The following is a 26,005-nucleotide window of genomic DNA, read 5'->3' on the forward strand; positions in this document are numbered from 1 at the left end:
CTCTTTAAAATAAAAAAAGGGTTGTCATCTGTGGATTGTCTCTTTGCTGCTGCTACTTCACTGCATCGGCCGTTTGTGGGTTGTCATCTGTGGTAAGTGTTCTTCTCTGATTTTCTGTTGCTTAGTTAGGGCTTTGGCTGTTGGGTATTTTTGTTGGATTTAAGAAGAAAAAGAAAAGTGGTGATGTTTGTGCATTGTTCAAAAACTGTTTTGAGGCTTTATTTGGCTAATAAGATAGAAAGGGAAATTTGTATTTGGCCGTTTGTGTATTGTTCAAATTTGTATTGTTCAAAAACTGTTTGTGCATTGTTCATCAATTTGAGTTATAGTTAGCAAAACTCATCATTGTACTAATTGTTTTAGATTTTTTCTTGGTGATAGAGTGTGGTAGAAGAAACATATGATGATGCTGTCTATTTGAAGATGAACACGTTTTGTTAGTGCATTGTGTTCTGGATTTCTGTGTTGCTAAACTTGATAATTCTATTGTTTGATTTTTTAGTTATATATCACTTTTGAAAACAAGATTTCTAAAAACTGGTTTTAAAAATGAATTTTTTGTTAAAAAATCTGGTTATGAATTACTTATATTTTTATTCTTTGTTGCTGTTTTAGTTTGTCTCTTTAAAACCAGAAAAAGAGAATCAAATAGCGGGTCTCTCTATAGCTGTGACTACCTTAGATATTGAGCTACACTACAGGTAAATCATTTAATATATTATCTTTTTAAATTTGTTTGAACATTTAATTGTTAAGAATATTTACTGATTAATTGATTGCTTAAGCTTCTTTGCATAGTTTGTTAGATAAAAATTGTTAGTCTCATGATTGGTTGAGATGTTCTCTTTTGAATATATGTGGTTGACTTCTAGAAATTCTTTAGATGCAATAAGCTCTTGATTGAAAAAATCACTTATAGTTAGTCTAAAACATATCTTCGTGTCTTTTATTTTAGTTGACAAAGTAATGGACAAAAAGCCTTAGTGATAGGGAAAGGGAGCAGAAGTTAAGAAAAAATGGTGTCCTAGCAAATGATAAGTAGAATTTTGTAGAAAAGCCAAAAGTTGCAAAGGAAAAAGGGCAGAATTTGAAGAAAAGTAAAGTACAGATGGAAGCAAGTATGACTCACTCACAAGGATCAACATGTAGACAAGAAAAAGAACTTCCTTCTAAATCTACTGCTATGGCTCACAAGAATACTACAGAAGTAGATTTCAGATTAAGTTAAGATTTAAAGAGAAAAGAGACCACAATTGAAGATGATATTGAAGATTGTGGCAGCTTGCAAGAAAGGCCAACTAAGAAGGGAAAAATACATCAATTCGCTTTAATGCCGATTGATACATTTTTTAAACTTAACAATGAACCTGATGGTGAAGAGCAATTGGATGAGAATGAAGGAGATATTATAGAGGAGCAGGACAAGAATTATATTAATACAACTGAGGCTGAGAACATAGACAATACTTTGAAAGGTAAATTTTTGCAGGTTCTCAAATTTTTTTCCTGTTTACATTTTCTTAGTTTAATTAGTTTGTTCAATTTTTGTTAAATTAGTCAATTTAGTTATGCTGCTTAGTGTGTAACACCTTAACTTCTAGCACGTCATGATCGTACTAAGAATAAGGCGTTACAACTCTATTTTCCTTTTATTAGCTATTTAATATTGAGCCTCTACATGTTAATTGATCGATAGATTTTAAGAAAAATGAAATTCCTTTTAGTTTGGTATCTACTTCAACTCAACTATGTCAGATAAACATATACTCACATAATTAATATTAATACATAATAATTATTCATACAAGACTTAAATATAAACCTATCCCTCTGTAAAAATACAACACTTTACTGATGACATGTCACCATGTCATGTTTTTCTAAGCTTTTTCATACAAGAAATTGATGAATTGTGCTTAAATATAGAATGCTTTTGTACTTAATTGGTATATTTCTTTTATCTTTTAATTTTATAAATCTTGTAGGAAATAAGAAGAAAAAGAAGCAAAGAAGCACAAAATAAGCTAAAAAGGAGAAAAAAAGAGCTTTGGGGTACACTTTGAAGTTGGAGCACAGAAAGATTGACAATCAGCACCAAATCAAGGAAGATTGACAATTAGCACACAAAGCTCGGTTCATGCGAACAGCCTAGCTTTATCATGATGCAATTTCAACTTGGAAGCAAGAATTTTCACTAAGTTAAGCTTGGGCGCTCACAGCATGACCATGCCTCCTTCAAAGGATTATAACTTGAGCTACAGATGTCCGATTGATGTGCTTCTAGTTGCGTTGAAAAGCTGATATTCAGAGCTTTCCAATGATATATGACAATCCATATTTGGTATGAAATTGAGGTACGAGTGAAAGGCATCATTAAGGACCAAAAACAAGCAAAAATAAACCAAAGTACAACCACCAAGATTCGAAGCGGAGACACAAGGAAACCAAGGAAGTAGCGCTCACTTGGAGAGCTTAGAGCTCTTGGTAAGAGCTTTGTCGTGCTCTCTCCTCATGAAAATGCAAAGGAAAATGTTTGCTAATGCACCCCACAAGTTTCGAACCAAGGAGCTCCCACTCAAGGCATGCGCTAGCCTTGTTTTCCTTCACAAAAATTAGGCACCCAAATGCCTCACCAAGGACTCGAAGCTGGACCTCATTCCTCAAGCAAGGAGCGCTCAGCTCTTGCCAAGAGCTTAGAGCTCTCACAAAGAGCGCTACCACAAGTGCCAAGGAAACAAGCACCAACGTTCAGCTCTTGCCAAGAATCGAGCTTGATCCTGGGAGTGTAACCCATAGCCCAAAAATTTAATCAAAATTCCTATTTAATTCAATTCTTCACCAATTGAACCAAGGCCAACTGGACCCATCTCTCTTCAAATCCAAAGCAAGCAAAGCCCACATCATCACTCAAAGGCACAAGAACAAGTTAGAATAGGAATTTCATTTAGTTGTAATTTGTTTTCAATTTCATTTTCATTTTCATTTTGTAAAGCCTATATAAGGCATCATTTTCATCATTGTTGGGAAGGCTAGCTCCAAGAGGGAGCTTTGTACTTTCTAGTTTTTAGTAGAACTTCTGATTTCTGTTTGGAATTTTGGATTGAGATTGAAGAAATTATGTTTCAATTCTTGATCTAAAATTCATCTTGTTCTTCTTCTGCATAATTCTAAAACTCAAGGAATTGAATCCAACTTTCACTTGCTGCTTTACTTACATTTCTTCTGCAATTTATTTTCTATTTGATCAAGAGAGAATTGAGATCCAGATCTACTTCTTGAGCTCATTGCTTTTCTTGGATCTTCAATTTCTCTTTTAGATTTTATAATTGAGCTAAGTTTCTTCCTGTTTTGTTCTTCAAGCAATTTTACCGTGCTGTTTAGATATTTTGCAGATTCACTTATGCATTTCTCTAGTTTACTGCACTTCATTTTTTCAGTTCCTTTAAATTCCCAGCACCCAATTCAATTTACTTTCAAGCAATTTAATTCTTCTGCACTTGTTTGGCATTTTACATTTTTGTTCATGATCTGATTTACTTTTTCTGCAAGTTTAATTCTCCTGCAATTGCTCTAAGCTTTGATCTATTGCTTTCTTTATTTTCCAGCACCCACTCCCCTTTACAATCACTGCAATTTACATTTCTTGTCATTTAAGTTTCTGCAATTTACATTTCTTGCTCTTTAAGTTTATGTCCAATTTACTTTCTGCACTTTAAATTTTCCTGTCATTTACTTTCTCCTGCATCAATTATCACTCACCAATGTTAGCTTGACTAAACTAATCACCAACTAAAGTTGCTTGATCCATCAATCCTTGTGGGATTGACCTCACTCTAAGTGAGTTTTACTACTTGATGTGACCCGGTACACTTGCCGGTGAGTTTAGGCGTTGGAATTCGTTTCCAACCCATCAAGTTTTTGGCACCGTTGCCAGGGATTGATTTAGATCAACAATGCTTAAGTGGGTGAGAAGTCTAGATCAAGCATTTTTTTTGTTTTTGTTCTCTGTTTTAAGTTGATAGCAAGGTTTTTGAGCCATTTCCTCACTAAGAAATTCTTTCTATGTGACATGAATTTCAATTTTTATTGATGTTGTATTTTACAAAATACAAATGGAGTTAAACTCATCTTATGGTCAAACAAAATTTTATGGGATATTACCTACCATCATCAATCTCTAATGATGGCTGAGAATATCACCAAGAAAATACAAATTCTAAGCATTCCAATCCATGGGGTTTTGCTTCAGAGACACAAGATGAGCAAGAAAATCAGATGGGATATTTCCCTCCACCACAAAATGATGCAAGTCATGATTCTAGTGGTGGCTGGGAAGGGAATTCTAATTCTCCATATGATATTCATCCAAAGATATCATCACTTGACCATACTTCAATAGAAAGCCCCTTTCAAACCTCACCACTCACACAAACTTCCATGAACCACTCAAGTCTCTCAAAGCTTGAGTCCATGCTCAAAAGATATGAGGAGGAGACAATGAAAGTTTGGAAAGAACAAGAGAACTCCCTCAAAAACATGAAAGTGCGGGTAGCTCAATTGTTGAGTGCAACGAAGAAGGAGGAAAAACAAGAGGAAGAGGCTACTGAGTCAAGTGAATTTTTAGTGAAGAAGGAAGAGGTGGTGGAAGTATTTGAACCTGAAACTGCACTTGAGATGACAAGAGAACATGAACACTCACAACCTCCTCAAACCTCCTTGGACTAAAAAGCCTCAACAATTGAATCTGAGATTAAAAGATATGAAAAGGAGATGAAGAAATGTTGGGAAGATCAACAAACCTCCTCCATGAAAAAGCTATTAAGTCAAATGTTGTGTGCAAGGGAGGAAGTGGAAGAGCAAGAAAGTGAGAAAGACAACCAAAGAATTTCAAACTCAAGTGAAGCAGAGAAGTACATAGAGGAAAAGATCATGGAACCACCAATTCAAAAGGCTCTGGATAAATACAAAACTTCAATAATCACACAGCAACCAAGTCTTGAATCCAAAGAAGTGAAAGCAACTAGCAAGAGCACCAATCCTGTCCCTAATCCGGCAAACAAGATCAATCAAGCCATTTGCAAAAGGAAGATTACTGAGGAAAGGCAAAGACAAGGGGCAATAGCTGAATCTTCTCCTCTCTTGAGGTCATTCCTCTTAACAAATTGGAAGAAGAGGAAGAAAGTAAAGAACAACATGCCAACAGTAGGTAACGTTTCTCTTCTTTGCTTTGTTTTCTTTCTTTTCTTTGTTTAAATTCAATAAAAGGGCATATGGTTACATTCTAAGTTTGGTGTTGCCCTGCAACAAATTATTTTCAATCCCTTTGGATGATTGCATCAATTCTACATGGAAGTGTCACACTAAGATTCTATGTTTGGTGTGCCACTTTTTTTCTATGCAAGTTATCCAGCAGCACCACTTGTCTGCATAATCACAATGCCTCTGCATATTTATCTTTCTTTTGGTTTGACACTTTGTTATTCTGTTTACTCTAGTTATTTCTTTATTTTTAATGCTTCCACTTATTTTTCTTCTTAACTGTTTTTGTTAATACATCACCAAGAGATCCTTATTCATGACAGCTTTTTGGCTTGGTAATTGTATTCAACATATAACAGTTCCTCTTGTTTAGTTTTAGTTCAAATAAATTGACATAGGATTGCATTCTAAGTTTGGTGTTGCTATGCAACAAAAATTTGGTTCCCATATCTACTAGATACTTGCATCAATTCCAAGTGAAAGTGTCACACTAAGTTTGGTGTGCCACTTATCTTTTATGCAATGTATTATGCACACCTTCTTATGCTTACAATCACAATGTTTCTGTTTCTCTGTGCCTTGATGGTTATTCCTCATTTTTGCTTGCTTAGAACACATGTATTACTAACATTTCATTGTGTAAGACATTCATGATCCATCTTAGCCCTATAGCCATTGTTCTAATTGTTGTTTGAGGATGAGCAAGCATTCTGAGTATGGCAAAGGAAAGAAGGAAAAATAGGAGGAAAAGGACAACAGTAGAGAAGATGAATTACAAGGTTGTAAAGTTCCTTTTCCTCTCATTTGTTTCTAGCACTTTAAATTGCATGATTGTCTTTATATTCTCTGTATGCATGTTTAGTATGAATAAGCATAGCTTGAATCTTGATTTGTAATATGTTGCTGTGGCATTATGACTACCAACTTGAGTTTTGTGAATTCAAAAGCAGTAAAGCATCATGATTATAAACAAACAAGGCATTAAAGAAGAGTTTAGCATGTGCATACAAGTATTGGAAAGCTAAGTATGATTAATTTTTGCTCAATTGTATTGGATTTTATTTAATTGAAGTTTTCATCTAGGACATTTTGTGAAATCTTTTGAAATCATGAAAACCTTGAAGGAAGTAAATACAAATTAAGGGCAAGAAAGAAAAAGGGAAAGAATGAGAAAGCTGAAGGCTCTGAGTACCAATGACAATATATTAAGTACTTATGGTGTTTAAGTATCAAGAAAAATGCTGAAAAACAAAACACTTAGAGTCAAGATTAGGCTCAAAGTGCAAATGCACTCCCTCAAAGCTCAAGGCTCTAAGCATCAATGATTAGAGAGTCAAGAAAAGAAACAAATGAGCTTAATGAAGTCCTCTAATTAAATGCTTGTGGTGCTTATGTATCAAGTGGTAATACTTGAAAACAAAGCAGTTAAAAGTCGTAGCTTTGTTATTAACTCATGGGGCAAAGCACCCAAAAGGAGAAGCTAATAAGAAAATCAAAAGCTTGTTTCAAGGAAGAATTATAAGAAAAAGATTTCATAAATTAAGCTAGATAGAAGCATCAATCATTTATATTTCTTTTGTAATTGTAGCATGCATAAGAAACTAGCCTACCATGAACATTAACTTGCTATTCTTCTTACCTTGGATTGGCAATCTTAATTGCATGATTCTTTTCTTGCTTGGGGACAAGCAAGGTTTAAGTTTGGTGTTGTAATGACATGTCACCGTGTCATGTTCTTCTATACTTTTTCATACAAGAAATTGATGAATTGTGCTTAAATATTGAATGAATTTGTACTTAATTGGTATATTTCTTTGATCTTTTAATTTTATAAATCTTGTAGGAAATAAGAAGAAAAAGAAGCAAAGAAGCACAAAATTAGCTAAAAAGGAGAAAAAAGGAGCTTTGGGGCACACTTTGAAGTTGGAGCACACTTTGGAGCCTTAGGCCACACTTTTAAAAGCGTGGCCGATGACCAAATCAAGGAAGATTGACAATCAGCACACAAAGCTCGGTTCATGCGAAGAGCCTAGCTTTATCGTGATGCAATTTCAACTTGGAAGCAAGAATTTTCACTAAGTTAAGCTTGGGCGCTCACAACATGACCATGCCTTCTTCAAAGGGCTATAACTTGAGCTACAGATCTCCGATTAATGTGCTTTTAGTTTCGTTGGAAAGATGACAATCAGAGCTTTCCAACGATATATGGAAATCCATATTTAGAATGAAATTGAGGCATGAGTGAAAGCCATCTTGAAGAACCAAAAATAAGCAAAAATAAACCAAAGTGTAACCACCAAGATTCGAAGGGGGAGACACAAGGAAACCAAGGAAGTAGCGCTCACTTGGAGAGCTTAGAGCTCTTGGTAAGAGCTTTGTCATGTTCTCTCCTCATGAAAATGCAAAGGAAAATGTTTGCTAATGCACCCCACAAGTTTCGAACCAAGGAGCTCCCACTCAAGGCATGCGCTAGCCTTGTTTTCCTTCACAGAAATTGGGCACCCAAATGCCTCACCAAGGACTCGAAGATGGACCTCATTCCTTAAGCAAGGAGTGCTCAGCTCTTGCCAAGAGCTTAGAGCTCTCACAAAGAGCGCTACCACAAGTGCCAAGGAAACAAGCACTAAGGCTCAGCTCTTGCCAAGAACCGAGCTTGATCCTGGGAGTGTAACCTACAGCCCAAAAATTTAACCAAAATTCCTATTTAATTCAATTCTTCACCAATTGAACGAAGGCCAACTGGACCCATCTCTCTTCAAATCCAAAGCATGCAAAGCCCACATCATCACTCAAAGGCACAAGAACAAGTTAGAATAGGAATTTCATTTAGTTGTAATTTGTTTTCAATTTCATTTTCTTTTTCATTTTGTAAAGCCTATATAAGGCATCATTTTCATCATTGTTGGGAAGGCTGGCTCCAAGAGGGAGCTTTGTACTTTCTAGTTTTTAGTAGAACTTCTGATTTCTGTTTGGAATTTTGGATTGAGATTGAAGAAATTCTGTTTCAATTCTTGATCTAAAATTCATCTTGTTCTTCTTCTGCATAATTCTAAAAATCAAGGAATTGAATCCAACTTTCACTTGCTGCTTTACTTACATTTCTTCTGCAATTTATTTTCTATTTGATCAAGAGAGAATTGAGATCCAGATCTGCTACTTGAGCTCATTGCTTTTTTTGGATCTTCAATTTCTCTTTTAGATTTTACAATTGAGCTAAGTTTCTTCCTATTTTGTTCTTCAAGCAATTTTACCTTGCTATTTAGATATTTTTCAGATTCACTTCTACATTTCTCTAGTTTACTGCACTTCATTTTTTCAGTTTCTTTAAATTCCCAGCACCCAATTCAATTTACTTTCAAGCAATTTAATTCTTCTACACTTGTTTGGCATTTTACATTTTTGTTCATGATCTGATTTACTTTTTCTGCAAGTTTAATTCTCCTGCAATTGCTCTAAGCTTTGATCTATTGCTTTCTTTAATTTCCAGCACCCACTCCCCTTTACATTCACTACAATTTACATTTCTTGTCATTTAAGTTTCTGCAATTTACATTTCTTGCTCTTTAAGTTTATGTCCAATTTACTTTCTGCACTTTAAATTTTCCTGTCATTTACTTTCTCCTGCATAAATTATCACTCACCAATGTTAGCTTGACTAAACTAATCTCCCACTAAAGTTGCTTGATCCATCAATCCCTGTGGGATCGACCTCACTCTAAGTGAGTTTTACTACTTGATGCGACCCGGTACACTTGCCGGTGAGTTTAGGTGTTGGAATTCGTTTCCAACCCATCAAGTTTTTGGCACCGTTGCCAGGGACTGATTTAGATCAACAATGATTAAATGGGTGAGAAGTCTAGATCAAGCATTTTCTTTGTTTTTGTTTTCTGTTTTAAGTTGATAGCAAGGTGTTTGAGCCATTTCCTCACTAAGAAATTCTTTCTATGTGACATGAATTTCAATTTTTATTGATGTTGTATTTTACAAAATATAAATGGAGTTAAACTCATCTTATGGTCAAACAAAATTTTATGGAATATTACCCACCATCACCAATCTCTAATGGTGGCTGAGAATATCACCAAGAAAATACAAATTCTAAGCACTCCAATCCATGGAGTTTTGCTTCAGAGAAACAAGATGAGCAAGAAAACCAGATGGGATATTTCCCTCCACCACAAAATGATGCAAGTCATGATTCTAATGGTGACTGGGAAGGGAATTCTAATGCTCCATATGATATTCATCCAAAGATATCATCACTTGACCATACTTCAATAGAAAGCCCCTTTCAAAACTCACCACTCACACAAACTTCCATGAACCACTCAAGTCTCTCAAAGCTTGAGTCCATGCTAAAAAGATATGAGGAGGAGACAATGAAAGTTTGGAAAGAACAAGAGAACTCCATCAAAAACATGGAAGTGCAGGTAGCTCAATTGTTGAGTGCAACGAAGAAGGAGGAAAAACAAGAGGAAGAGGCTACTGAGTCAAGTGAATTTTTAGTGAAGAAGGAAGAGGTGGTGGAAGTATTTGAACCTGAAACTGCACTTGAGATGACAAGAGAACATGAACACTCACAACCTCCTCAAACCACCCTGGACCAAAAAGCCTCAACAATTGAATCTGAGATTAAAAGATATGAAGAGGAGATGAAGAAATATTGGGAAGATCAACAAACCTCCTCCATGAAAAAGCTATTAAGTCAAATGTTGAGTGCAAGGGAGGAAGTGGAAGAGCAAGAAAGTGAGAAAGACAACCAAAGAATTTCAAACTCAAGTGAAGCAGAGAAGTACATAGAGGAAAAGATCATGGAACCACCAATTCAAAAGGCTCTGGATGAATACAAAACTTCAATAATCACACAGCAACCAAGTCTTGAATCCAAAGAAGTGAAGGCAACTAGCAAGAGCACCAATCCTGTCCCTAATCCAGCAAGCAAGATCAATCAAGCCATTTGCAAAAGGAAGATTACTGAGGAAAGGCCAAGACAAGGGGCAATAGCTGAATCTTCTCCTCTCTTGAGGTCATTCCTCTTAACAAATTAGAAGAAGAGGAAGAAAGTAAAGAACAACATGCCAACAGTAGGTAACGTTTCTCTTCTTTGCTTTGTTTTCTTTCTTTGCTTTGTTTAAATTCAATAAAAGGGCATATGGTTACATTCTAAGTTTGGTGTTGCCCTGCAACAAATTATTTTCAATCCCTTTGGATGATTGCATCAATTCTACATGGAAGTGTCACACTAAGATTCTATGTTTAGTGTGCCACTTATTTTTCTATCCAAGTTATCCAGTAGCACCACTTGTCTGCATAATCACAATGCCTCTGCAAATTTATCTTTCTTTTGGTTTGACACTTTGTTATTCTGTTTACTCTAGTTATTTCTTTATTTTTAATGCTTCCACTTATTTTGCTTCTTAACTATTTTTGTTAATACATCACAAAGAGATCTTTATTCATGACAGCTTTTTGGCTTGGCAATTGTATTCAACATATAACAGTTCCTCTTGTTTAGTATTAGGTCAAATAAATTGACATAAGATTGCATTCTAAGTTTGGTGTTGCTATGCAACAAAAATTTGGTTCCCATATCTACTAGATACTTGCATCAATTCCAAGTGAAAGTGTCACACTAAGTTTGGTGTGCCACTTATCTTTTATGCAATGTATTATGCACACCTTCTTATGCTTACAATCACAATATTTCTGTTTCTCTGTGCCTTGATGGTTATTCCTCATTTTTGCTTGCTTAGAACATATGTATTACTAATATTTCATTGTGTAAGACATTCATGATCCATCTTAGCCCCATAGCCATTGTTCTAATTATTGTTTGAGGATGAGCAAGCATTCTGAGTATGGCAAGGGAAAGAAGGAAAAAATAGGAGGAAAAGGACAACAGTAGAGAAGATGAATTACAAGGTTGAAAAGTTCCTTTTCCTCTCATTTGTTTCTAGCACTTTAAATTGCATGATTGTCTTTATATTCTCTGTATGCATGTGTGGTATGAATAAGCATAGCTTGAATCTTGATTTGTAACATGTTTCTGTGGCATTATGACTACCAACTTGAGTTTTGTGAATTTAAAAGCAGTAAAGCATCATGATTATAAACAAACAAGGCATTAAAGAAGAGTTTAGCATGTGCATAAAAGTATTGGAAAGCTAAGTATGATTAATTGTTGCTCAATTGCATTGAATTTTATTTAATTGAAGTTTTCATCTAGGACATTTTGTGAAATCTTTTGAAATCATGAAAACCTTAAAAGAAGTAAATACAAATTAAGGGCAAGAAAGAAAAAGGGAAAGAATGAGAAAGCTGAAAGCTCTGAGTACCAATGACAATATGTTAAGTACTTGTGGTGTTTATGTATCAATCAAAAAGCTTGAAAACAAAACACTTAGAGTCAAGATTAGGCTCAAAGTGCAAATGCACTCTCTCAAAGCTCAAGGCTCTAAGCATCAATGATTAGAGAGTCAAGAAAAGAAACAAATGAGCTTAATGAAGTCCTCTAATTAAATGCTTGTGGTGCTTATGTATCAAGTGGTAATACTTGAAAACAAAGCAGTTAAAAGTCGTAGCTTTGTTATTAACTCATGGGGCAAAGCACCCAAAAGGAGAAGCTAATAAGAAAATCAAAAGCTTGTTTCAAGGAAGAATTATAAGAAAAAGATTTCATAAATTGAGCTAGATAGAAGCATCACTCATTTATATTTCTTTTTGTGATTGTAGCATGCATAAGAAACTAGCCTACCATGAACATTAACTTGCTATTCTTCTTCCCTTGGATTGTCAATCTTAATTGCATGATTCTTTTCTTGCTTGGGGACAAGCAAGGTTTAAGTTTGGTGTTGTGATGACATGTCACCATGTCATGTTTTTCTATGCTTTTTCATACAAGAAATTGATGAATTGTGCTTAAATATTGAATGCTTTTGTACTTAATTAGTATATTTCTTTGATCTTTTAATTTTATAAATCTTGTAGGAAATAAGGAGAAAAAGAAGCCAAGAAGCATAAAATAAGCTAAAAAGGAGAAAAAAAAAAAGCTTTGGGGCACACTTTGAATTTGGAGCACACTTTGGAGCCTTAGGCCACACTTTTAAAAGCGTGGCCCATGACCAAATCAAGGAAGATTGACAATCAACACACAAAGCTCGGTTCATGCGAAGAGCCTAGCTTTATCGTGATGCAATTTCAACTTGGAAGCAAGAATTTTCACTAAGTTAAGCTTGGGCGCTCACAGCATGACCATGCCTCCTTCAAGGGGCTATAACTTGAGCTACAAATGTCCGATTGATGTGCTTCTAGTTTCGTTGGAAAGCCGACAATTAGAGCTTTCCAACGATATATGGAAATCCATATTTAGAATGAATTTGGGGCATGAGTGAAAGGCATCTTGAAGAACCAAAAATAAGCAAAAATAAACCAAAGTGCAACCACCAAGATTCGAAGGGGGAGACACAAGGAAACCAAGGAAGAAGCGCTCAGTTGGAGAGCTTAGAGCTCTTGGTAAGAGCTTTGTCATGCTCTCTCCTCATGAAAATTCTATGGAAAATGTTTGCTAATGCACCCCACAAGTTTCGAACTAAGGAGCTCCCACTCAAGGCATGCGCTAGCCTTGTTTTCCTTCACAAAAATTGGGCACCCAAATGCCTCACCAAGGACTCGAAGATGGACCTCATTCCTCAAGCAAGGAGTGCTCAGCTCTTGCCAAGAGCTTAGAGCTCTCACAAAGAGCGCTACCACAAGTGCCAAGGAAACAAGCACTAAGGCTCAGCTCTTGCCAAGAACCGAGCTTGATCCTGGGAGTGTAACCCACAGCCTAAAAATTTAACCAAAATTCCTATTTAATTCAATTCTTCACCAATTGAACTAAGGCCAACTGGACCAATCTCTCTTCAAATCTAAAGCAAGCAAAGCTCACATCATCACTCAAAGGCACAAGAACAAGTTAGAATAGGAATTTCATTTAGTTGTAATTTGTTTTCATTTTCATTTTCATTTTCATTTTGTAAAGCCTATATAAGGCATCATTTTCATCATTGTTGGGAAGGCTGGCTCCAAGAGGGAGCTTTGTACTCTCTAGTTTTTAGTAGAACTTCTGATTTCTGTTTGGAATTTTGGATTGAGATTGAAGAAATTTTGTTTCAATTCTTGATCTAAAATTCATCTTGTTCTTCTTCTCCATAATTCTAAAAATCAAGGAATTGAATCCAACTTTCACTTGCTGCTTTACTTACATTTCTTCTGCAATTTATTTTCTATTTGATCAAGAGAGAATTGAGATCCAGATCTGCTTCTTGAGCTCATTGCTATTTTTGGATCTTCAATTTCTCTTTTAGATTTTACAATTGAGCTAAGTTTCTTCCTGTTTTGTTCTTCAAGCAATTTTACCTTGCTGTTTAGATATTTTGCAGATTCACTTCTACATTTCTCTAGTTTACTGCACTTCATTTTTTCAGTTCCTTTAAATTCCCAGCACCCAATTCAATTTACTTTCAAGCAATTTAATTCTTCTACATTTGTTTGGCATTTTACATTTTTGTTCATGATCTGATTTACTTTTTCTGCAAGTTTAATTCTCCTGCAATTGCTCTAAGCTTTGATCTATTGCTTTCTTTAATTTCCAGCACCCACTCCCATTTACATTCACTGCAATTTACATTTCTTATCATTTAAGTTTCTGCAATTTACATTTCTTGCTCTTTAAGTTTATGTCTAATTTACTTTATGCACTTTAAATTTTCTTGTCATTTACTTCTGCTGCATCAATTATCACTCACCAATGTTAGCTTGACTAAACTAATCACCCACTAAAGTTGCTTGATTCATCAATCCCTGTGGGATAGACCTCACTCTAAGTGAGTTTTACTACTTGATGCGACCTGGTACACTTGCCGGTGAGTTTAGGTGTTGGAATTCGTTTCCAACCCATCAAGTTTTTGGCACCGTTGCTAGGGATTGATTTAGATCAACAATGATTAAGTGGGTGAGGAGTCTAGATCAAGCATTTTCTTTGTTTTTGTTCTCTGTTTTAAGTTAATCGCAAGGTGTTTGAGCTATTGCCTCACTAAGAAATTCTTTCTCTGTGACATGAATTTCAATTTTCATTGATGTCGCATTTTACAAAATACAAATAGAGTTTAACTCATCTTATGGTCAAACAAAATTTTATGGGATATTACCCACCATCATCAATCTCTAATGGTGGCTGGGAATATCACCAAGAAAATACAAATTCTAAGCACTCCAATTCAATAATTAGAGATAATCAAATTAATTTTCTTTAAAATTATAAAATAAAGTTCAAAATCTAATTATTCAAATTAGCGCATATAAAATCGTCATTGTTTTTAAATCACTAAAGCTTTAAATCAATAATTAAAAGTACTCAATTAATACAAAAATTTCTGAAAATATGCTTTCAAATAAATAAAATAAAACATAAATAATTTATTATTTAATTTTTAAAATATGGGATCTTACATAGTGGATTATAGGAGGTTAAGAAGTTACATCAAATTTGTAGTGGATTTAGGTTGAACTTTTTGGTTGCTGCTGATGCCTGGAATGAACCGTTTCAAATTGTATAGTGCATGCTGTTTTATCCTTGTTAATGGCTGATTTCAGGCCTTGTTTTAATAGAGCAATGATGATGATGGCCTTATTATGCTAATTTTTATATTCTGCCTCATTCTCCCTCCCCTTGCCATTTTCTGTTTCTGCTTCTTCTGCAGGTTCTTAATTTTTTCCCTGTTTACATTTTCTTAGTTTAATTTGTTTGTTCAGTTTTTGTTAAATTAGTAAGTTTAGTTATGCATGCTTAGTGGATTATATGTGGTTAGGAAGTTATATCTGATTTGTAGTGGATTTAGGTTAAACTTTTTGGTTACTGCTGATGCTTGGAATGAACGGTTTCAAATTGTATAGTGCATTCTGTTTTATCCTTGTTAATGGCTGATTTCATGCCTTGTTTTAATTGAGTAATGATGATGATGGCCTTATTATGCTAATTTTTATATTCTGCCTCCATTCTCCCTCCCCTTGCCATTTTCTATTTCTGCTTCTTCTGCAGGTTCTCAATTTTTTCCCTGTTTACATTTTCTTAGTTCAATTAGTTTGTTCAGTTTTTGTTAAATTAGTCAGTTTAGTTATGCATGCTTAGTGGATTATATGTGGTTAGGAAGTTATATCTGATTTGAAGTGGATTTACGTTAAACTTTTTGGTTACTGCTGATGCTTGGAATGAACGGTTTCAAATTGTATAGTGCATTCTGTTTTATCCTTGTTAATGGCTGATTTCATGCCTTGTTTTAATTGAGCAATCATGATGATGGCCTTATTATGCTAATTTTTATATTCTGCCTCCATTCTCCCTCCCCTCGCCATTTTCTGTTTCTACTTCTTCTACAGGTTCTCAATTTTTTCCCTGTTTACATTTTCTTAGTTTAATTAGTTTGTTCAGTTTTTGTTAAATTGATCACTTTAGTTATGCATGCTTAGTGGATTATAGGTGGTTAGGAAGTTATATCTGATTTGTTGTGGATTTAGGTTGAACGTTTTGGTTGCTGCTGATGCTTGGAATAATTGGTTTCAAATTGTATAGTGCGTGCTGTTTTATCCTTGTTAATGGCTGATTTCATTCCTTGTTTTAATTGAGCAATGATGATGATGGCCTTATTATGATAATTTTTATATTTTGCATCCATTCTTCCTCCCCTTGCCATTTTCTGTTTCTGCTTCTTCTGTAGGTTCTCAATTTTTTCCTTGTTTACATTTTCTTAGTTTAATTAGTTTGTTCAGTTTTTGTTAAATTATTGAGTTTAGTTATGCATGCTTAGTGGATTATAGGTGGTTAGGAAGAAATATCTGATTTGTAGTGGATTTAGGTTGAACTTTTTGGTTGTTGCTGATGCTTGGTTTGAATGGTTTTCTGAGCTGTTTTAATTGACAAATGATGGTTGTTGCAGTTTTGTTTCAATTTGTATAGTGCTGCTTTATCCTTGTTAATGGCTGATTTCATACCTTGTTTTGATTGAGCAATGATGAAGATGGCCTTATTATGCTAATTTTTATATTGCTACAGATTGCCTTCGCTTGCTGCCGTTTAATTCATATAAATTGATCCTGATTAGTGCTGATTTGATTCTAGTGAGTTCATATGGGTTGATTTTGTTGTTTGTTTAAATTCAGAAATGTCCTATTTACTGCTAGAATGCTGCCAAAATTTCTAAAAATTTGCGTTAATTGAATTCCAATTTGAAGTTAATTTGGTTAAAATAGGTTATGGATTTCTTATGTCTAGGCAATTTGTCCATCACTTGTGGTTACTTTTATGCTTGCGTTGAGTTAAAGAATCTTGACATTATTCTTAATCTCTACTATTTGTTTCGATGTTGTCAAATGATATATGCTTTTAGTCCAATTGTGTATTTACTATTATTTTTCTTCACATTAATATAGGCACATTTGCAAGTTGAGAATAAAAAGTCTAAAGAATTAGCAATTAGAGCTTTTTAATCCATATTTGGGAAAGAGAAGGCAAGGAGAGTGTGATGTCATGGAAGAGTTACCACACCAACTTTGTTGAAGAAAAATTAAGAAATTGCCACCCTTAAGCAGCAACATGCAACTGAGAAAGCAACATTAGAGAACAAGGTTGATGTGATGCAAAAAGAAGAAGATGAACTAAAATCGCTTGTTAAGATGATGCTGCAACAAAAAAGCTCAGGAGTGGACCTTGACATGTTAGCTGCTCAATTAGGAAGCACTTTAGGCAATCCGAAAAATGATGCGCATGAAGAGGTATTATTTGTTGTTAAAGTTTCTATATGTTATCATATCTTAAATAATGGTTGATTATGATGATCTTGATTCAATTGTTTTGTGTATCTAAATAGAAGAATGTTATGATATATATGTTTGTCCTCTCTCTCAAAGATTTTTATTTAACATTATTAGTATTAAAGATGTGTAGTTTTTATTTGATTTTTTTTGTTTACAGGAAAACTATGTTGAAGGAGAAATCGAACTTGATTAAGGTCAAATTTTTAAAAGCAAATGTTACAAAGTAAAAGTCATGAACTTGTGGACATGATGGCTATTTGCTAGTTAGCTATTTCAACTCTCTTTTGCTATTATAATTTTTGCAAACTTAGATGATATTGCGAATCTTACAACAATTTTTATAAGTTAAATTTGATGGGAAATGTTCAATTATTTTTCTTTAGTGACTTGATTCAAATAGTTTAGATTATTTATTGACACTAAATAATTAAAAAAAACTTAAATTAATTTCATTCACGAGAAAACTATTGTAAATAAAAAATTATATATAACAAAAAAAATTGTTGTCAATAGTTACAAAAGACAATGGTGTTGAAACCGTTGTCAAAGATGACTACATAATAAAACTGTTGCCAAAACATGACTCCAACGGTAACGCTTTAAAACCGTTGTCTTAGATGACTATAAAATGGCAATGGTATTAAAACCGTTGCCGAAAAATGACATCAACGGTAACGCTTTAAAACCGTTGTCCTAGATGACTATAAACTGGAAATGGTTTTAAAATCGTTGCCAAAACCTGGCACCAACAGTAACAGTGTAAAACCGTTGGCTATGTGAATAATAAAACCACAACAGTTTAAAACCGTTGCCTATTCAGTTACGGTATTAAACCGTTAGATCGTTAATAAGAATGGTTCTAAACCGTTGCTTATCGAGTAATGGATCAAAACCGTTGTTTAAAATTTTCCCTCAAAACGGTTGTCTATGCCAATAACTGTGGCAACAGTTTTTCTGTTACCGTTGCCTTAGGTAAAAAACCGTTGCCTTTGAGCATTGGTAACGGCCGCATATACCACAGGTCAAAAACCATTGCCAAAGCGTTGCCTAAAGGGGAATTAAAATACACAAATTAAAGGCTTAGGAAGCAAGTTTTCAACCATAGAACAAAACTAGGAAGGAATTGTAAAGCCATGCAAATAGTATGACTAACTGTGTAAAGACTTGATAAAAGCCACTCAAATCAGCACAAGATAAACCATAAAATAGTGGTTTATCAAGTTGTCTTGACAGAGAAGCTATCCATAATTGGAATTCTTTGGATCCTTGAGAGAGGGATGAAGAATTCATGCTAGAATTGCTTTCTCACATTGGATTATATTTGGGGTTGGATGGATATTATGACATTTAATCCTACCAATACTTTGATCTATGAATTTGTGTGGTATAATCAGTGACCGAACTTCAAGTCTTCTCATGAGTAATTAAATCAAGACATTGGGCAATTGTTCATGCTTAGGGAGATTGGTGAGCCAAGACATTAGGATCTAATCATCTAAGATTGCCAAGCAATGTCAATGAATGCATTGATTGAGGAAGAGATGAAAATGATTTGATCCGGAGAGTTCAATATCTCCTGAAACCCAATGAATTCCCATCTCTGATCTACCCATTCTATTTACATTCTGCTCTTTAATTTCATGATTAATCCCCATTCCCATTTAATCTCTTGCCATTTAAGCTTCTGTCATTTAATTTCTCGCACTTTAATTTCTATCATTTAATTTCTTGCAATTTAAGTTTCCCGCCAAATTTACATTCTGCAATTCTCAACTCAATTTCGATTTAGTTCAACTAGAACAATTCTCCAGTTAACCTTGATCAACCAACCAATCCCTGTGGGATTCGACCTCACTCTACAGTGAGTTTTTACTTGACGACAATCCGGTGCACTTGCCGGTAGAAAATTATTGAGAGACAGTTTTCGAGTGAATCTAGTTTATGGCACCATTGCTGGAGATTGGTTTTGCATTGACAATTACTAAATTGCAGGATAACTAGATTGAGCACTTTTCTTTTCTTTTGTTAATAGCTTTTGTTTCAGTTTGTTACTGCTAATTTCTGCAATTTTAGTCGGTTTTATTTGCTCATTCACTTGTTAGCACACTAATCACTAGCTGTTTGTGATATTGCCTCACTATAGAAATTCCAATGTCTTTTGGTGATTATTGTTTGAGACAGAGCCTTTTGCAAGAACGAAAGGAGCAACCATCATATTTTGGCCAATCAAATTTCATGGGAAACCTTCCACCACCACAAGATAATCCCCCACAGAATGATCCCTGTTATTATGCTCATGGTGGGTGGGAGTGTCAAAAACATGAAACTGGGTACTTTCCAAAACCACAAAATAGTCCATATTTTGGTGAAATTGATCACTACTCAAGTTGTGGCTGGGAAGATCAAAATCAAAGAGATCTCACTTATTCATACCCCATTCATCAAGAGCCATCACCTTTCAATTATCCAACCTCACCTCCTAGTTTTACATGTCCAAATTCTTCACCATTTGAGTATGTCTCAACAAAAAATTCCTTCCCAGATTCATACAATTCATTTCACAATCCACAAAACTCATTCTATTACCCACAAAAGTCATACAACTTTCAGAACACACAACCACAAAATAACCAATTCCATTCACAAGCATATCCCAATCAACCATCCCAACCTTCACAACCTCCCTTAGATACACTTTCTAGGATTGAACTCCTCCTTGAAGAAATGATAAAGATAAAGGAAGAGGAGAAAATAGCAGAAAAGGAGCATGAAGAAAAATTGAGACAGAAAGCACCACCCTATTCTGAAGAACAATTCATTGAAGAGCTAATATCACAAAGAGAGACCACTTCTCTCTCTCCGGAAACTGAAGAGTTCATTCAATGGCTCAGAGCATCGACAGAAGAATAGGCCATCACTTGAAGAAAAATTGAAGCACACTTAGAGCATATAGCAAAACACTTCGGAGTGGTGCTTAGGAAGGAGGATGAGGATCAAATGGAGGTTACTGGGGAGGAATCAGAAGAACAAGAAAAAGAGGCACCCATACCAAGTGAGATTCATATGAAGAAGGAGGAGGTTTTGAGAGTATACAAGCCTAAGGCTCCATACCCACAAAGGCTACTAGGGGTAAGAAAGGAACATGCAAACTCACTCCCAAAAGACTCAATGCAACATCATGTAGAACAAAGGGAAGAAGTTAGTAAAGGGAGTCCACACTCCAACGAAACAGAGAGTTGCATAGAAGGTGAGTTCAGTGAACCACCAATTCAAGAAGCTCTTGATGAAAAGGATGCTCCAATTAACGTTGACCAACCAACCAATTCCTGTGGGATTCGACCTCACTCTACAGTGAGATTTTACTTGATGACAATCCGGTGCACTTGCCGGTAGAAAATTATTTACAGACAGTTTTCGAGTGAATCAGTAACAAGGTTCTTTCAATTTCGAGATCAAACTCGGCTAAACTAGAATTCGGTTGAGACCGAGTCATTCAACTTAGAAATCATAGATCATGCATTAAAGGAAATCTAGACTAAAAACAAATTAATGAAAGCAAGTAAACTATGTACAATATTCACATATTCACATAACCAATATCAAAGCACAAGTTGTAACCATTCCCCGGCAACGGCACCAAAAATTTGATGGTAAAATTATGGTCGGCCTAGAATTTTCATCGATGGAAAATCATGTCATAGGATAGTCCTAGACCAACTTATAACCCTATCGTCAAATTTTGATTTGGTTGTTACAAAGTCAACCCCAATATAAAGTAACCGAGAGTATTGGTCTCGGATCGTCCTCAAGAGAATGGACAAACATGTGCGTCAATATTGGTTAGAATTCCGGGGTTGGGGACCATAAGTAAGAATTTAAACTACCAAACTAAACATGCAAGGAATCTTAAAGTGCAAGAAACTAAATCAAGCAATCAAAGCAAGGGACAAGTAATTTCAATCTGGCCAAGGGAAGACATTGGTTGGTTCATCAACAAAATATTGTGCCAATTGTCTCATTTGCTCTTCTTGATTTCTCCTTGAGATTTCCATATCTTCAATCACCTCTCTTATATTTTTCCTTAAAGACTCACTGAGTTGGGAAATGAAGAGATATCTTTTGGAGAGTTCTTCTATTGCAAATTCTAGAAGATTTTGTAGAGGTGAATAGGTTAGACAATTACGGGATGATAGTCCTTGATGAATGGGGTATGCAGCATTAAAATCCCAGCCAAAATTTCGGTAGTTATCATAACAATATGAACTATTTTGTGGCTATGGGAGGTATTCTATTTTATTTGATTGCTCATACTCTATCATTCCTTAGTGATATTCCCAGCCACCATTAGGATAATGACTAGAATCATTTTGTGGTGATGGGCAATATCCCATATGACATGATTGATTAAAATGTGAGGTAAACTCCATTCTTACTTGCAAAATACTTTGTCTCAAACAATAATCACCAAAAGAAATTAGAATCTTCATTGTCACAAATGAGGGATTTTTAGTGAGGCAATAACACAAACACCTTAGTAGCAAGAGAAAATTAAAAGAAATTAAATGACAAAAACAAAAAAGAAAGGAAAAAAAAGTCTAATCTAGGTAATCAACCAACCGGTAGTTTGTTAATCACAATTAATCCCCAGCAATGGTGCCATAAAACTTGAATGTCCACTATAAAGTATTATATATTTTTGGAAAGTCCTAGATGTCAGCTTTCGAACGCCACTGGAATCAACTCATTTGGACCTTTATAGCTCAAGTTATGCCCATTTGAAGGTGAAGAGGTCAGTCTGTCAGTACCCCAGCGTGCCACACCCACTCTTTGGCGTGACACGCCTTCAATGTTGCTCTCTGGCTATTAGAACAGGCGTGCCACGCCCAGAACCCGCGTGCCACGCCCATTATGAAAATAGAGCTGGCGTGCCACGCCTTCGATATCAAGTGGCACGCACGCCCAGGTTTTGCAACGCTGAATTAATGGCCTTTTTCACCTCCAGTTTTAACGTCCACCCTAGAGTGTTATATATCGTTGGAAAGCTTTACAACTCAAGTTATGTTCCTTTGAAGATGAAGAGATCAGGCTGGTAACTCTACAGTGACGTATTTTGCTCCTTGTGATTTCGGGGGCAATATCTTCCTCAATTCCAGTGTCTATTATAAAGTGTTATATATGGTTGGAAAGCCCTGGATGTCTACATTCTAATGGCACTAGAATCACCCCATTTGAAGTTTTGTAGCTCAAGATATCTATATTTGAATGAGAGTAGGTCAGGCTGGCATATGCCCTGGCGTGCTACGCCCCCTTCTTGGCGTGCGACGCCCATAGTGGGGCTCAAAATTACCTCTCTGGAACTTAAGCTTGGCGTGCCACGCCCATAGTACCAAGTGGCACACCCTCTTTGAGACTTGGCTTCAAAAGCTTGGCGTGCCACGCCCAGAGCTTCAAGTGGCACGCCCAGCTTCACACTCCCAACTTTATTTGTTGTTCTTTTCACCTGAAATTCAACAGAAACCCATTTCAAAACAATGTACCATAATATATATCATTTAGTTCATGAAATTGCATTGATAAATGAGATTATGCTCTTTTTATGGTCCTTTTAGATAAGAAAAAGGGGGTCGATGATGCAAGTCATCAGAGAGCATATAAGTCTATTGCTACTTTAGAACTAAGTAAACAACTAAACTAACTATAACAAGAATCAAGGAATTGGGATTTTTGGGTTTCAAGTATGAATAATAAAAGGAACTCTTGGCTAGGCATAGGAATCAGGGTCACCATCCTTGTCTAATAACCATATCTTGACAATTATGAGGAACCAAACTCATTAAGTCTACTTCTATGCTTGAATTACGTTAAAAGTCTACTTCAATGCTTGAAGTACGTTAAATGGCTTGATAAATTTCAACTCATAAGTCCCAATCCAACTACTAATTGGCTTAGTAGTAGATTGGTGTCAATGGGTATCAACTTGACCACTAAGGGTTCCCAAATCACCAAATCAACTAGACCCAATGACTCAAGATCACCCAATTCCCTTAGCCTAGGCCAAGAGTAAAGAAAACTACTCCATAATCAAAGAAACATTTCATGAAACACATGGTATGCATTAACAAAAGACATATTTAAATTGTAAATTAATTGGAAATTACAAGTACCCACTAACAATTATCAATAGAAAACAATTCAAATAACACTATCGATCATAGAAAACATCAATGCACTAATAGAAATTCAAAATCCACGAAGTTCATAAAATGAAAAGAAAAGAGAAATAACAAGAAAACATAAATTTAACACAAGATCTAAACAAAATTATAACTAGCGAACTCAAAGGAAGTAAAAAGCGAGCCTTAATGAACAGATTTTCGGCAAGCTCCCACGAGCCCCGCAGGGGTTCGAAGCTCGACTTACCCTACGTTGTGAGATATGCTTATGATAATTGTGTGTGAATACTTTACTAGGGGCGATCATACCGGCACTAATGCACTGGATCCCATCAGAACTCCGCAGTTAAGCGTGCTTGGGCGAGAGTAGTACTAGGATGGGTGACCTCCTCGGAAGCCCTCGTGTTGCACCTCTTTTTATGACGCTATCTTGAATAGTTTAGCTAAAGCGAGCCTTAATGAACTGATTTTCGGCAAGCTCCCACGGGCCCTGCAGGGATTCACAGCTCGACTTACCCTACGTCGCGAGACATGCTTATGATAATTGTGTGCGCATACTTTAATAGGTTCGATCATACCAGCACTAATGCACCGGATCCCATCAGAACTCCGCAGTTAAGCGTGCTTGGGCGAGAGTAGTAATAGGATGAGTTAAGCATGCTTGGGCGAGAGTAGTACTAGGATGGGTAACCTCCTGGGAAGTCCTCGTGTTGCACCTCTTTTTTTTTTTACGTCGTGCATACCCTCGTTCTTTAAACGACGCTATCTCGAATAGTTTAGCTAAAGCGAGCCTTAATAAACTGATTTTCGGCAGACTCCCACGGGCCCCGCAAGGCTTCGCAGCTCGACTTACCCTATGTCGCAACACATGCTTACGATAATTGTGTGCAAATACTTTAATAGGTGCAATCATACCAGCACTAATGCACCGGATCCCATCAGAAATCCGCAATTCAGCATGCTTGGGCAAGAGTAGTACTACGATGGGTGACCTCCTAGGAAGTGCTCGTGTTGCACCTCTTTTTTTTTTTTTTACGTCGTGCTTATCCTCATTCTTTAAACGATGCTATCTCAAATAGTTTAGCTAAAGCGAGCCTTAATGAACTGATTTTTGGCAAGCTCCAACGGGCCCCGCAGGGCTTCGCAGCTCCACTTACCCTACGTCGAGAGACAAGCTTATGATAATTATGTGCGCATACTTTAACAGGTGCGATCATACCAGCACTAATGCACCGGATCCCATCAAAACTCCGTAGTTAAGCGTGCTTGGGCGAGAGTAGTACTAGGATGGGTGGTGCACGGAATTGTGATCACACTTTTCACAACTCCGCACAACTAACCAGCAAGTGCACTGGGTCGTCCAACTCATACCTTACGTGAGTAATGGTCGATCCCACCGGGATTGTCGGCTTGAAGCAAGCTATGATAAAAATGATTTTTTGTTTATGAAAAGTAAATAACATGAAATAAATGATACTTGTGATTCAGTAATGAGGAACAGGTTAAGGTTCCGGAGATGCTCTGTCTTCTGAATCTCTTCTTTCCTATTGTCTTCTTCTCCAAACACGCATGGTTTCCTTCCATGGCAAGCTGTATGATCCTCTCGGATGAAAAATACCAAGCATGGTTTCTGCACGACTAATCAACTGTCGGATCTCTCGTCTCGGATGAAAAATACCAGGTACAGCTACCGCACGGCTAATCATCTGTCGGTTCTCACTAGTGTTGGAATAGGATCTCTCTATCCTTTTGCACACTGTCACTGCGCCCAACATTCATGAGTTTGAAGCTCGTTACACTCACCCTTTCCAGATCCTACTCGGAATACCACAGACAAAGTTTAGACTTTCCGGATCCTAGGAATACTGCCAATTGGTTCTAGCCTCTACCACAAAGGTTCTAATCTCACGGACTCGGTCCGTGGATCAGAGACCCAAGAGATACGCACTCAAGTTGTCTCCCAATGACTACGATGAGCTCAGATAGAACGGGAATGGTTGTTAGGTGTGCATTCATAAAGTTGAGAATGATGATGAGTGTCACGGATCATCATATTCTTCATATTGAAGTACGAGTGAGTATCTTAGAACAGAATCAAACTTATTTGAAAAGAAAACAGTCGTAATTGCATTAATCCATTGAGACATAGTAGAGCTCCTCACCCCCACCTATGGGGTTTAGAGACTCATGACGTCAAAGATACAATATGAGATGTAAAAAATGTAATGAGTTACAAGATAAATCTCTAAAAGTAGTTTTTATACTAAACTAGTAACTTAGCTTTACAGAAAATGAGTAACTAAGTGCAGATAGTGCAGAAATCCACTTCTGGGACCCACTTGGTGAGTGTTTGGGCTGAGCCTTCAAGCTTCCACGTGCATATGCCTCAAATTGGAGTTAAAAGCCACCCTGGGTGCCAAAAAGGGCGTTTAACGCCAAGAAGTATGCCAGTTCTGGCATTTTATGCCAAAAAGTTTCTGGCTGGCGTTTAACGCCACTTTGGGCCATCAAATCTCGGGTAAAGTATGACCTATTATATATTGCTGGAAAGCCCAAGTTGTCTACTTTTCAACGCAATTAAGAGCACGCCAATTGAGCTTCTGTAGCGCCAGAAAATCCATTTCGAGTGCAGGAGGATCAGAATCCAACAACATCTGTAGTCCTTTCTCAGCCTCTGAATCAGATTTTTGCTCAGGTCCCTCAATTTTAGCCAGAAAATACCT

General features: G+C 36.2%; 1 long non-coding RNA gene across 1 annotated transcript; it reads right to left on the reverse strand.

Moving 5' to 3' along the window:
* Positions 1 to 25,633, reverse strand: LOC110263995. The gene is made up of 3 exons (XR_002349721.1): positions 25,622 to 25,633; positions 21,199 to 21,201; positions 1 to 106 (listed from the first exon to the last, which is right to left on the reverse strand). It is a non-coding gene; the product is annotated as an uncharacterized LOC110263995 (long non-coding RNA).

Source organism: Arachis ipaensis, chromosome B06 (assembly GCF_000816755.2).
Source record: "Arachis ipaensis cultivar K30076 chromosome B06, Araip1.1, whole genome shotgun sequence".
Classification (NCBI taxonomy): Eukaryota; Viridiplantae; Streptophyta; class Magnoliopsida; order Fabales; family Fabaceae; genus Arachis; species Arachis ipaensis.